The sequence below is a fragment of the Podarcis vaucheri genome (assembly GCF_965113315.1).
Source record: "Podarcis vaucheri genome assembly, chromosome: 8".
NCBI lineage: Eukaryota > Metazoa > Chordata > Lepidosauria > Squamata > Lacertidae > Podarcis > Podarcis vaucheri.
This window is the reverse complement of record NC_138766.1, coordinates 93,345,011-93,358,112: the sequence shown is the minus strand read 5'-3', so window position 1 is coordinate 93,358,112 and position 13,102 is coordinate 93,345,011.

Sequence of the window (13,102 nt, the reverse complement as noted above, 5' to 3'; positions counted from 1 at the left end):
TTAACTTCCTTCTGCAGGGCCTGTAAGACAGAGCTATTCCGCCTGGCTTTCAATTTGAACTTAGCCTGATCTTTTATTCCCCTTCGTTCCCTCCCCCATCCCATTTTATGACGATTCCCCGCTCTGGGATCCCACAGCTAATTCTCCCCTGGTCTCCTCGCTGGCCCAAGTAGGACTAATTTAGCCAGCTAGCCCTGGTGATCTTCTAATGTTTATTGGATGGATTTCCCCCCTAAATTGATTATGAGTTTATTGTTATTCACGTTTTATACTGTATTTAACGCTTTTTTGTTGTTGCATCAATTAAGTGTTTTAAATTTGTTGTTAGCCGCCCTGAGGCCGGTTTTCTGAACCAGGAAGGGTGGGGTATAAATAAATTATTATTATTATTATTATTATATTATTCAAGTTGGCGGTCATCAACGTATCCTGAGGCAGTGAGTTCCAGTGTTTAACTATGCGGTGTGTAAAGGACTTTATCTGTTTGGAATCTTCCAGCATTCAGTTTCACTGGGAGTCCCCTCAGCCTGTGCTCTCAATCTCCTATTATTATTATTATTATTATTATTATTATTATTATTATTATTATCACCATCATTTGTATACCACCCTTCATCCGAATATCTCAGGGCTGTTCACAAGATGAAAAGACAGGATAAAAGCACAAACTAAATAGTGACAACAAAAGCAAAACAAAAAGCTTGCCCAGGGGGAAGAGACCACTGGATGCAAGTTATGAGTTGTCCTGTTTACTGCACCCTCTCTCTTTTTTTTTTAAAGATATTTATTAAAGTTTTTAAAATATAACAATGAAAATGAAAAAACAAAACAAAATGCAAAATACAGCATAAAAACAGTTAAAAAACAAATAATTTTCCATAACATATCTTCCTTACATTTATTTCCCCAGCCCTCCTCATACCTCCCTTCTTTGTATTCCACTTCAATTTGTTAGTTCAGCAAATCCTTACCATTAAGCTTTTACCCATTTGTAAACCTTTTTTTCCGTATCTCCTAAAACATTACAGCTGGAAACCCCTTAGTTTCTATCCAACATCTTTCTAGCATTCAATAATTTTACAGTATTTCTGCAAGTAGTCTTTAAATTTCTTCCAGTCTTCTTCCACCACCTATTCTCCCTGGTCTCGGATTCTGCCAGTCATTTCTGCCAGTTCCATGTAGTCGATCACCTTCATCTGCCATTCTTCCAGAGTGGGTAAATCTTGCGTCTTCCAATGTTTACTGCATCCTCTCCCACCCTAGATGCTCAGACAGCACCTTCTTGTTCATCAGGTTCTCCAGACAAGCAACACAGGGCAACTTGCTTGTGAGCTTCCATCCTGGTTATCTGGCTGGTCACTGCTGGAAACAGGAGGCCAGGCAGTGCAGGTCTTATAAATCACCTTTACCAGCTTTATTTTTCTTTGATTGCAGCCCCTGCCAAGCCTCTGCTGGCCAGCCTGACCTTTCCATCCATTACCCAAAGTGCCTGGACGACGTCATAAATCCTTTGAAGAGCATCAATCTTTCTCCGAGCCAGGCCACGTTGTTCAGCGTACCGCTCCAGGAATCGCTCATGTGGGCGGGAGGACTGTTTTCGGTCGGAGATTCCCAGTCAACATTAGGAATACAGTGGTACCTCAGGTTAAGTTCTTAATTCGTTCCGGAGGTCTGCACTTAACCTGAAACTGTTCTTAACCTGAAGCACCGCTTTAGCCAATGGGGCCTCCCGCTGCTGTCGCTGCACCGTCAGAGCCCGATTTCTGTTCTCATCCTGAAGCAAAGTTCTTAACCTGAAGCACTATTTCTGGGTTAGCGGAGTCTGTAACCTGAAGCGTATGTAACCTGAGGTATCACTGTAACTTTCTGATAGCAAGAGCTGTCGGAAAAGGTCCCTTGTGAGGCGGTGGACTCCCATTCCTTGGAGTTTCAAGGATTCTTCAGCTGCAATTGCTGCAACTAATCTACATACAACTAATCCAGAATGCGGCAGCTAGGCTGGTGACTGGGAGCAGCTGCCAAGACCACATAACACCAGTCCTGAAAGCCTACACTGGCTCCCAGTATGTTTCCAGGCACAATTCAAAGTGTTGGTGCTGACCTTGAAAGCTCTAAAGGCCTCGGTCCAGTATACCTGAAGGAGCGTCTCCACCCCCATTGTTCTGCCCGGACACTGAGATCCAGCGCCGAGGGCCTTCTGGCGGTTCCCTCCCTGCGAGAAGCCAAGTTACAGGGAACCAGGCAGAGGGCCTTCTTGGTGGTGGCACCCGCCCTGTGGAACACCCTCCCACCAGATGTCAGGGAAATAAACAACATCTGAAGGCAGCTTTTAATGTTTAATAGGTTATTGTATTTTAGTGTTCTGTTGGAAGCCACCCAGAGTGGCTGGGGAAGCCCAGCCAGATGGGCAAGGTATAAATAATTTATTATTATTATTATTATTATTATTATTATTATTATTATTATTATTAATTATTATTATTGCAGGGGTTTGGACTAGATGAGCCTTGGGATCTCTTAGGTAAAGGTAAAGGGACCCCTGACCATTAGGTCCAGTCGTGACTGACTCTGGGGTTACAGCACTCATCTCGCTTTATTGGCTGAGGGAGCCGGCGTACAGCTTCCAGGTCATGTGGCCAGCATGACGAAGCCGCTTCTGGTGAACCAGAGCAGCTCATGGAAATGCCATTTACCTTCCCACCGGAGCGGTACCTATTTATCTACTTGCACTTGCTTTCGAACTGCTAGGTTGGCAGGAGCAGGGACCAAGCAACGGGAGCTCACCCCGTCACGGAGATTCAAACCGCCGACCTTCTGATCGGCAAGTCCTAGGCTCTGTGGTTTAACCCACAGCACCACCCGCGTCTGGGATCTCTTACAGACCTACAAAATTCTGAGTTTCAAAGGCCTTCGCGCTGAAGACCTTCCCTGATGGCTTGTGCCACGTGCACTAATTAGCAGACGGAGAGAGCTGCTGCCACGTGGATTTTTTTTCCGCCTTGGGCTTCCCAATGTCTGTCATGGGCAGGCATGGGTAATGGGGAGGACCCAAGGCCCCAGAGCAGCAGAGAGACGGGTGCCTTTGAAGCCAGGAGCAAAAAGATGGCTTCATTAGGGTTGCCACGGCGATGAGCTCTCCTGCCTCTCCTCTTCCCACCCTCCAATTCCCACCGCCTCCTTCTCCTCCCGCATCTTGTCCAGAACCACTTTCCTGCTGCTGATGTTGCAGAGGCTGAAGCGGAGAAGCGAAACAGATGGAGAGAGACGTAGGCAAGGATGTAAAAAGAGAGAGCAGAAAGCGACGTGCCTTGTTCCTGGCCGCGCAGCCTATTCCTTCCGGCCACGCTCCAGTGCGGTGGGTGTACTCGTGCGTGCAATTAAACACGGTCGGCCGCTGAGTGTTCCTTCCCTCCACCCCACCCCCCCGCACCACTGTATTGATCAAGTGTCCGCGGCAGGGAGATAAAAGGGCACGGTTATGTTGCAATTAGCTCTGAAAGCATCATCAGGGCATCGATCCATTTGTCAATTAAGGATTTTGTTAAGCGGGCTGTTACAGTCACTGGGGAGGGGGGATTTCCGCACCCAGTCTGGCTGCTGTAATCATTTGGTGCATCTTTCATGCAGCGCACAGTTAAATTATGGTCCTAACCACCGAGCCTCTTGGGCTTGCCGATCGGAAGGTCCGCGGTTCGAATCCCTGCAACTGGGTGAGCTCCCATTGCTCGGTCCCTGCTCCTGCCAACCTAGCAGTTTGAGAGCACGCCAGTGCAAGTAGATAAATAGGTACCACTGTGGCGGAAAGGTAAACGGTGTTTCTGTGCGCTCTGGTATCCGTCACGGTGTCCCGTTGCGCCAGAAGTGGTTTAGTCCTGCTGGCCACATGACCCGGAAAGCTGTCTGTGGACAAACGCCGGCTCCCTTGGCCTGAAAGCGAGATGAGCGCCGCAACCCCAGAGTCGCCTTTGACTGGACTTAACCGTCCAGGGGTCCTTTACCTTTTCCCTCACTCACACTGTTGGCTGTACTAACCGAATACGTGCAAAAACCAATAAAAATTATATATGTATAAAACTATTGATGTACAACCAAACATCTGATAAGACAGGAGACAACAAAGTCACTGCAGATTATTGAGTCATCTGGACTGGCTATTTGAATCGGAATAGGCAAGCCTGCAAGCGTTACAAGATTCTTCAGCAGGTGTGTGTTGTACACGGCTCTGCAACACCAACACACACACAGAGGGCAGCTCCCCTGGTACCAACTATCCCAGCCCAGCAATCAACGGGGTGGTGCTGCTTGTTGGCTGGTTGGCGCTGACCAGTGACGGGGCCTTCTCGGTGGTGGCCCCCCAGTACTGGAATGCCTTGCCTACTGCACTGTGTCTGTTTATCTCATTATTAACATTCCACATGGAGATACAAAGCATTCCTGTCACCCAGAGATTTGATAGCTGAAGAGATACTGCTCCTGGCAACCTTGAGTATAAGTAAAAAACCTCAGAGCAATTTCCAAAGTATGTGACTTTTTTAAAAAAGGGTTGTTTTTTAAAGAAATTATTTAGATCTTTTCATTTTATGTTTGTGTTGCTGCCCAGCCCTGTGCTCCTTTGGAAGGAGGAGCACGGTAGGAATTTAATTAAAAGAAATAAAACCGCGACAGAAACCTCTCCCACCGGCTTTCCTAGAGAGACCAGCTGCCAGGGCCTTTCTGTAGAAGCCTTTAAAACAAAAAGCAAAAAACTGTTTAAAGCATGATTTTGCTTCCCCCACCAGCACTTTTATGCTGATCACAAACTCGCTGGCTGTTGCCCTGCAATTATTTCCTTTTTGGTTCCTCTTGTTTTGTTTTTACCCTCATGCATTTTATGCAAATGGTGACCATGGATGGTTTTGTGACTTGCCTGGAGGCATTTTTAAAAGATGAATTATAGGCCCTTCTCCGTCAGCTCTTTACTGCCATTGAAAATTAACTTTCTCTTTCTGGTTCCTTTTTCATGTTCCATTAGGCACACTGAGCAAACACGTTTTGCCAGACATTTGAGGTTTAGACATAACACCATTCTCACAATTAGCAGCTGTGTGGACGCATATTGTATATATGCAGGTTTTGGTGTCTTCGGGTGTCTTCCCGTGTAAGAGTCGGGGTGTCTGTGCGACGTTTCGACGAGGTCTCACTCGTCATCTTCAGGCTGGTGCTTTCGGCTTCTTGTTACTGGAACAGAGCAGAATCTGGTGTTTGAGTTCCTATAAATACTGTTGAGGGGTGTGGTGTATAGCCTCCAACGTTCTGGGCAGAGAGGAAGTTCCTAGATTAGTGTGCCTTTTCTTCTTTTGTTCCTTAATTACTTGAGGGATATCTTGAGTGATTTCATGAGTGATATTCTGAATACCACTGGATATTCTGAATATCACTGGGTATTTGGCACAAGGCACAAAACCACAGCTCGTAAATGCAGCACAGCCATCTTCTCAGAAAAACTCTTCACAAGCTCAAGAGGTCAAGACACGAAAGCTTTAGCAACTAATCTACACTTAATGACCCACCCAGTGGTATTCAGAATATCACTCATGAAATCACTCAAGATATCCCTCAAGTAATTAAGGAACAAAAGAAGAAAAGGCACACTAATCTAGGAACTTCCTCTCTGCCCAGAACGTTGGAGGCTATACACCACACCCCTCAACAGTATTTATAGGAACTCAAACACCAGATTCTGCTCTGTTCCAGTAACAAGAAGCCGAAAGCACCAGCCTGAAGATGACGAGTGAGACCTCGTCGAAACGTCGCACAGACACCCCGACTCTTACACGGGAAGACACCCGAAGACACCAAAACCTGCATTCCTGTACCCGTGAAAATCTACGAAAGCACATATTGTATATATATATATACATAATTAGCAATTTCAGGGGAGTAGGGGGAAGCCCACGATGGTCCTCTTCTGGATCAAGGCCTGTGCCTGAAGTGTAACTAACAGGCACAGGCCCTGATCCAATTTAGGACCATTGTGAGTGTTATGTACTGAGTTGAATAGGATCCAAAATTCAGCAGTCTGATTGGTCCTCAAACAATAGGATCCAGAATGCAGCAGTCTGATCGGTCCTAGAACAATAGGATCCAGAATGCAGCAGTCTGATCGGTCCTAGAACAATAGGATTCAGAACGCAGCAGTCTGATCTGTCCTAGAACAATAGGATCCAGAATGCAGCAGTCTGATTGGTCCTAGAACAATAGGATCCAGAATGCAGCAGTCTGATTGGTCCTAGAACAATAGGATCCAGAATGCAGCAGTCTGATCGGTCCTAGAACAATAGGATCCAGAATGCAGCAGTCTGATTGGTCCACAGGAGCCACCCAATCCAGCTCCAGGTGGAAGTGAATCCGCAACCTGATTGGCCTACAGGGAAACCCCAGAATTAGCCAATCAAGTGGGGCCCATTGTGTAAATAATGTATATAAAGCAGACATTTGGGGGGAACTTCCATTCCTCCTCACCACTATGAGATGAATAAAGAGCATGAAATCCACTCTCGACTCCGAGTATATTTCAGTGAGCTGCCCCCTACTCCCCCTATATTTCAGTGAGCTGCCCCCTACTCCCCTGAAATTGCTAATTGTGGGCATGTCATGGGGTTGGACCAGATGACCCTGGGGTCCCTTCCAACTCTACTCTTGACGTCATCTCTTGCTTGGTCCTCCCTGCATTGGATTGACTGCTGCTCTTCTCCTTCCCAGATATACAAATCTCCTTTTCTTGTGATTGGCATAATCGACCGGAGCCAAAGGCTTTACATATTTCTCTCCCCCCCCTTTTTTTTACTGTAATTTTTAATGCCGTTTTTATTGAATTAGGCTTGGTTGAACATTGATGGGAAATCATTTTATAAATGTTACAAATTAAATGCATGGATATATCATGCTAGCCTGTCCAAGAGACAGAGGGAAAAACCCCAAATTCTATTGACCTCTATATCCTGAGATGCAACGAATGCCAAGTTATACGATGCTGCCTGTGCTTGTTATATTTTGAAAAATAAAAATATTGTTAAGGTGAGAAAAAGAAAGTAGCTTGGGATCCACTCCTAGCACTGCATGTTGTTGTTGCTGTTTAGTCGTTTAGTTGTGTCCGCCTCTTCGTGACCCCCTGGACCAGAGCACGCCAGGCACTCCTGTCTTCCACTGCCTCCCGCAGTTTGGTCAAACTCATGCTGGTCGCTTCGAGAACACTGTCCCACCATCTCATCCTCTGTCGTCCCCTTCTCCTTGTGCCCTCCATCTTTCCCAGCATCAGGGTCTTTTCCAGGGAGTCTTCTCTTCTCATGAGGTGGCCAAAGTATTGGAGCCTCAGCTTCAGGATCTGTCCTTCCAGTGAGCACTCAGGGCTGATTTCCTTCAGAATGGATCGGTTTGATCTTCTTGCAGTCCATGGGACTCTCAAGAGTCTCCTCCAGCACCAGAATTCAAAAGCATCAATTCTTCGGCCATCAGCCTTCTTTATGGTCCAGCTCTCACTTCCGTACATCACTACTGGGAAAAACAGAGTTTGAACTATACAGACCTTTGTTGGCAAGGTGATGTCTCTGCTTTTTAAGATGCTGTCTAGCTTTGTCATTGCTTTTCTCCCAAGAAGCAGGCGTCTTTTAATTTCGTTATTGCTGTCACCATCTGCAATGATCATGGAGCCCAAGAAAGTCAAATCTCTCACTGCCTCCATTTCTTCCCCTTCTATTGCCCTCTCTTCCTTTGTCTCTTCCTGAAACAGTTTCACATTAAGGAAAAAAATTCCGGGGTGAGAGACTACTCAACAGACCAGCTCGTTGGAGTGCAAGTCCCCCGTGGGTCCATGTGGTCAATAAAAGAAAGAAATTCCAGCCAAGTAATTTGGAGCAAAACAGCAGTCAGTAGACCATGATCCTTATTGTTGCACAACAGGTCTCCAAAGGAGTAAGAACCTCAAGCATGGGTGACATCGACTTTTAAACCTTCCCTCTTTCCCCCAGAATACACTTTGAGAGGCATCATTGAGACATCATCACTACATCACTAGCATGTCACAAATGGGGGGGTATAAAAGGGGCATGGGTGGCGCTGTGGTCTAAACCACAGAACCTAGGACATGCCGATCAGAAGGTTGGCGCTTTGAAATCCTGCGACAGGGTGAGCTCCCGTTGCTCGGTCCCTGCTCCTGCCAACCTAGCAGTTCGAAAGCACACCAGTGCAAGTAGATAAATAGGTACCGCTCTGGCGGGAAGGTAAACGATGTTTCCGTGCGCTGCTCTGGTTTTGCCAGAAGCGGCTTAGTCATTCTGGCCACATGACCCAGAAGCTGTACGCTGGCTCCCTCGGCCATTAAAGTGAGATGAGCACCGCAACCCCAGAGTCATTCACGACTGGACTTAATTGTCAGGGGTCCCTTTACCTTTATCTATACACAGTGGCGTAGCGTGGGGGGTGCAGGGGGGGCCGGCCACACCGGGCGCAGCATCTGGGGGTTAGGGTTAGGGGGCGCAAATCCACGGGTTAGGGGGCGCAAATTACTTGCCTTGCCCCGGGTGCTGACAACCCACGCTACACCACTGTCTATACAGTGGTACCTCGGGTTAAGAACTTAATTCGTTCCGGAGGTTTGTTCTTAACCTGAAACTGTTCTTAACCTGAGACACCACTTTAGCTAATGGGGCCTCCAGCTGCTGCCACGCCACCAGAGCACAATTTCTGTTCTCATCCTGAAGCAAAGTTCTTAACCCGAGGTTATATTTCTGGATTAGCGGAGTCTGTAACCTGAAGCGCCTGTAACCTGAAGCATCTGCAACCCGAGGTACCACTGTACAAGGATTACACAAGTTCAACATTAGGCCACTTTCTCAGACCCCTTTCCCAACACCTCTTAAGTCCCCATCACCAAAAGAACAATAAAACTCTTGACATCTCCTTGCCCTCAGTCTGGAGATGGGCTTTCAGAAGACCTGACTTGCTCAACTGCCTCTGCGGATGTCTAGTGTGGCCCCCCTGGTCACACACTGGGTGGGGGGCCGTGTCTGTGCTCTCACGCTTGGGAAATTATGGTGGGATGCCCTGTTCCTGCTGCCTACGGGACTTCCTGCTTCTTGGTTCATGGAGGGAGGTGGGGCCTGTTAACAGAGAAATCTGAGGGCTCCCTTGGACAAAAAACAAGGACACCAGCCAGGAATACCAGAGCAAAACAGCAGCCAGGAGGCTTGGTCTTTATTGAAGACGGTGGCGACAGGACTCCCACCTGCCACCAGGTGGAACAAGATGGAAGCCCCCACAAAAGAGACCTCAAACTTTTATTAGCTGCTAATCTCCATGTTACACCCCCCAAAACTACATCACTCATACATCACGGTTACATCATGAAAGGGGAGGTCTGGTGGCAGGAATCTGAGCATCCTGGACCCTGCCCCATGGTTCCCCTTGACCTCCACCAAACACCCTTCAAGTGGAACAAAAGAGATATTTACATTTCCCTGTTTCCCAGCCAAGTTAATCACACCCTTATTTTTGGAATGGCTACCTGTCTGGCACTCAGGTATCAGGATGCCAGGGATTATCACTCAGGCAGAGGGGCTGCTGAGTAGCTGAGCTCACATGTCTATATGAATTTCTGAAGTTTTCCAGTGAGCCAGTACACAGATACATTGATCAGTGAATTCTTACATTTGGTATCGTGCAGCAGAGGCCCTTTGAACAGATAGGAAGAAACTGTGATGAAGTGTTTTGTGGGGACAAATCACAAAAGTCACAAAAGTGATTGTGCTGGTTTTGGTAGTGGGCTGCATGTGCATGATATCTGCTGGAGGGGCAACCCCCCCAACCTATACATAACTTCCTGCAGCAAGCCCAAATTCACCTTTCTTTAAGGGTTAAAATGGCGTTGGAATGAGGAGAGTCGGTTAAAGTATGGATTTTCTACAAATTTATAAATCTGGGTATCTTCCCTGAGCTGTCAAGTCGAAAGGATCTATTCAGGCATAATATTTGTAACATTGTAACAACTTTAAAGATGTGCCCCCCCAAGTCATTTCTGCAACAAGGGGGTTGGGCTAGATGACCCATGGGGTCCCTTTCCAATTCTACAATTCTTCGGTTCTGTGATTAGGAGCCGAGATCCTCACTCCAGGGAGGGATGTGTGGTTCTGATCAAATGGTTGCCGAGTGCTTTGAAGATGAAAAAGCAGAGAGGGGGCTGCCCCCTCTTTTCCCCGCGCAGCTCCGAGTTCCCCAAAGGTTTTGATGCAACGCTGGAAGGCGGCAACAAGACAGAGACACTCTGCAGCTTCGGATTACGGCGCCCGGTTAATTAAACTCCTTTCCTTTGCTTTGCAACTGGGAATAGGCTAGGAGCCAGGCAAGCAAACTGGCTGAAAGGAAGTCTCTTCTGCAGGCTGGGGGAAGAACTTTGCACTGCCAACGAATCACGGTTATGCCAGTATTTGTGCTGCAAAGCTCACGTCTTATTTCTGGTCCCCAACTCTCGCATTTTTAATGATGCACATGAAAGTATTTTTCAGGGTTGTGGCTTCTCCTGTACAGTCATATCTCATGTTACGTTTGCTTCATGTTGCGTTTTTTCAGGTTGCGTCCTGCGGCAATCCGGAAGTACCAGAAAGGGTTACTTCCGGGTTTTGCTGCTCGCGCATGCGCAGCCGTGCTAAATCGCTCGCGCATGTGCACAAGGCCAAATCACGCTGCGCACCTGTGCAGATATGGCGCTTCACGTTGTGCTCTTTTCATGTTGTGGACGGGCCTCTGGAACAGATCCCATTTGCAACCAGAGTTACCACTGTATTTTGTTAATGTGCTCTATGATCTTCTAGTTTCAAACAATCTTGAGCCATGTTGCGAGACGCCAGGGTGTTGAACAGGGAGGGTGCAACTCCTTACATAAATAGAGTCAATGTTCTGCGAGCGTCCCTTGGCAGGAGCGATGTTCTCCGCGCAAGAGCTGCTCAAGGCTAGTGTGCATTGCCTGTCGACATGCTTCAAGGGCCTGCCGTCTCCACTGCAGTTAGCCTTGGTTTAAGATTTGCAGGACGAAGCTGTGTAAGCTTTGCACGTAGCAGCTTGGGGTTTTCAAAAGCATCGCTATCTTTCACCCCTTTTTCTCAGTGTGCCTTCATTCCTTGCGGCGCTCTGGTGGTGGTCTGGTTCAGGCACATGCCTGGGAGCCCTTTGCCAAAGGGACGCGCTGCTAAATATATCCTTGCAGGGGCTTTCAATAAAGGGGGAAATAAATCTGTTGGGAGTGTTGTAAACAGAGGCAGAAATGTGGTTCCTTCCAGATGTTCATTGACTGCAAATCCCAACATCCCTGGCCCTGCTAGCTGGCACTGAGGGGATTTGTTATGAATACAGAATCAAAGAAAACTGCCTGATGCTGAGACAGAGAACTATTGCACACACTGTCAGGAATTGAATCTGGAAGCTGTACGCAAAGCAGATGCTCAAAGAACCTAAGAAGGCATTGTGGCTAGTAGCCCCGGATAGCCCTCTCCTCCACAAATTTGTCCAATCCTCTTTTAAGGCCATCTAAGTTGTTGGCATAGGGACACAGGTGGCACTGTGGTCTAAACCATGAGTCTCTTGGGTTTGCCGATCGGAAGGTTGGCGGTTCGAATCCCCGTGATGGGGTGAGCTCCCGTTGCTCGGTCCCTGCTCCTGCCAACCTAGCAGTTCAAAAGCACGTCAAAGTGCAAGTAAATAGGTACCGCTGTGGCGGGAAGGTAAACGGCATTTCCGTGCGCTGCTCTGGTTCGCCAGAAGCGGCTTAGTCATGCTGGCCACATGACCCGGAAGCTGTACACCAGCTCCCTCAGCCAATAAAGCGAGATGAGCGCCGCAACCCCAGAGTCGTTCGCGACTGGACCTAACGTTCAGGGGTCCCTTTACCTTTAAGTTGGTGGCTGGTCAGAACTAGTCCTCCCAAGACTAATTAGGGAGAATAATTATTTTAAATTTGTTGTTAGCTGCCCTGAGCCTGGTTTCTGAACCGGGAAGGGAGGGGTATAAATAATAATAAAAATATTATTATTAGTAGTAGTAAGCTGGCAGGTCCTATTGGCCAATCCAGAGGTCCAGATTTCCTCTGCACTGGGGATTTCCTCTGCCCACCCGCCTTGCAAATAATTATTCTCCCTAATTAGTCTTGGGAGGACTAGTTCGCTCTATGCAGATACTGAACAGCAAAGCTCCTTTCCATTTTGCCGTTCAGCTCTGCCTTTTAGGCCCGCTGAGGTTTCCCCTCTTTTCACCCGGCGCGATCTCCTAAAAGCATTAAATTGGATAAAAATAGTCAGCGGGGGGAAGAGGAGGGGGATCTCCATCTTGGGCAGCCCAGATACAATCCTGAGAAAGCCGCTGAGGATTTCGGTTCCCCGGCTAGAGGCAGGATCCAGAAGAAACTCGCCAGGAAATGTCAGCCTTTGGATCGAAAGCTGTCAAGAAGGATCACATCCACCTATTAAAAGCGGATATCTAAAATTTCTCAGAGGAAGAAACCATGGTAAGTGTTGTTTCCTTGGGAACAGGAGGATGGTTGTATTTGGAAACAATTTCATTTTGTTGAAAGGCACCACCTGCCTTAAGAGATCTCCTGAGCTCCAGCGAAGGCATAGCTGGAAATGACCCCAATGAAACTTCTGTGGAAGTTTTCTCCACTGAGGTGATATGATAGTCATCTTCTGATATCTCAAGGGCTGTCACATGGAAGATGGAGGAAGCTTCTTTTCTGTTGTTCCAGAGCAGGTAAAGGTAAAGGGACCCCTGGCCAATAGGTCCAGTCGTGTCTGACTCTGGGGCTGCGGCGCTCATCTCGCTTTATTGCTTTACTGGCTGAGGGAGCCAGCGTACGGCTTCCGGGTCATGTGGCCAGCATGACTAAGCCGCTTCTGGCGAACCAGAGCAGCGCACAGAAACGCCGTTTACCTTCCCGCCGGAGGGGTACCTAATTATCTACTTGCACTTTGACGTGCTTTCAAACTGCTAGGTTGGCAGGAACAGGGACCGAGCAACGGGAGCTCACCCTGTTGCAGGGATTCGAACCGCTGACCTTCTGATCGGCAAGTCCTAGGCTCTG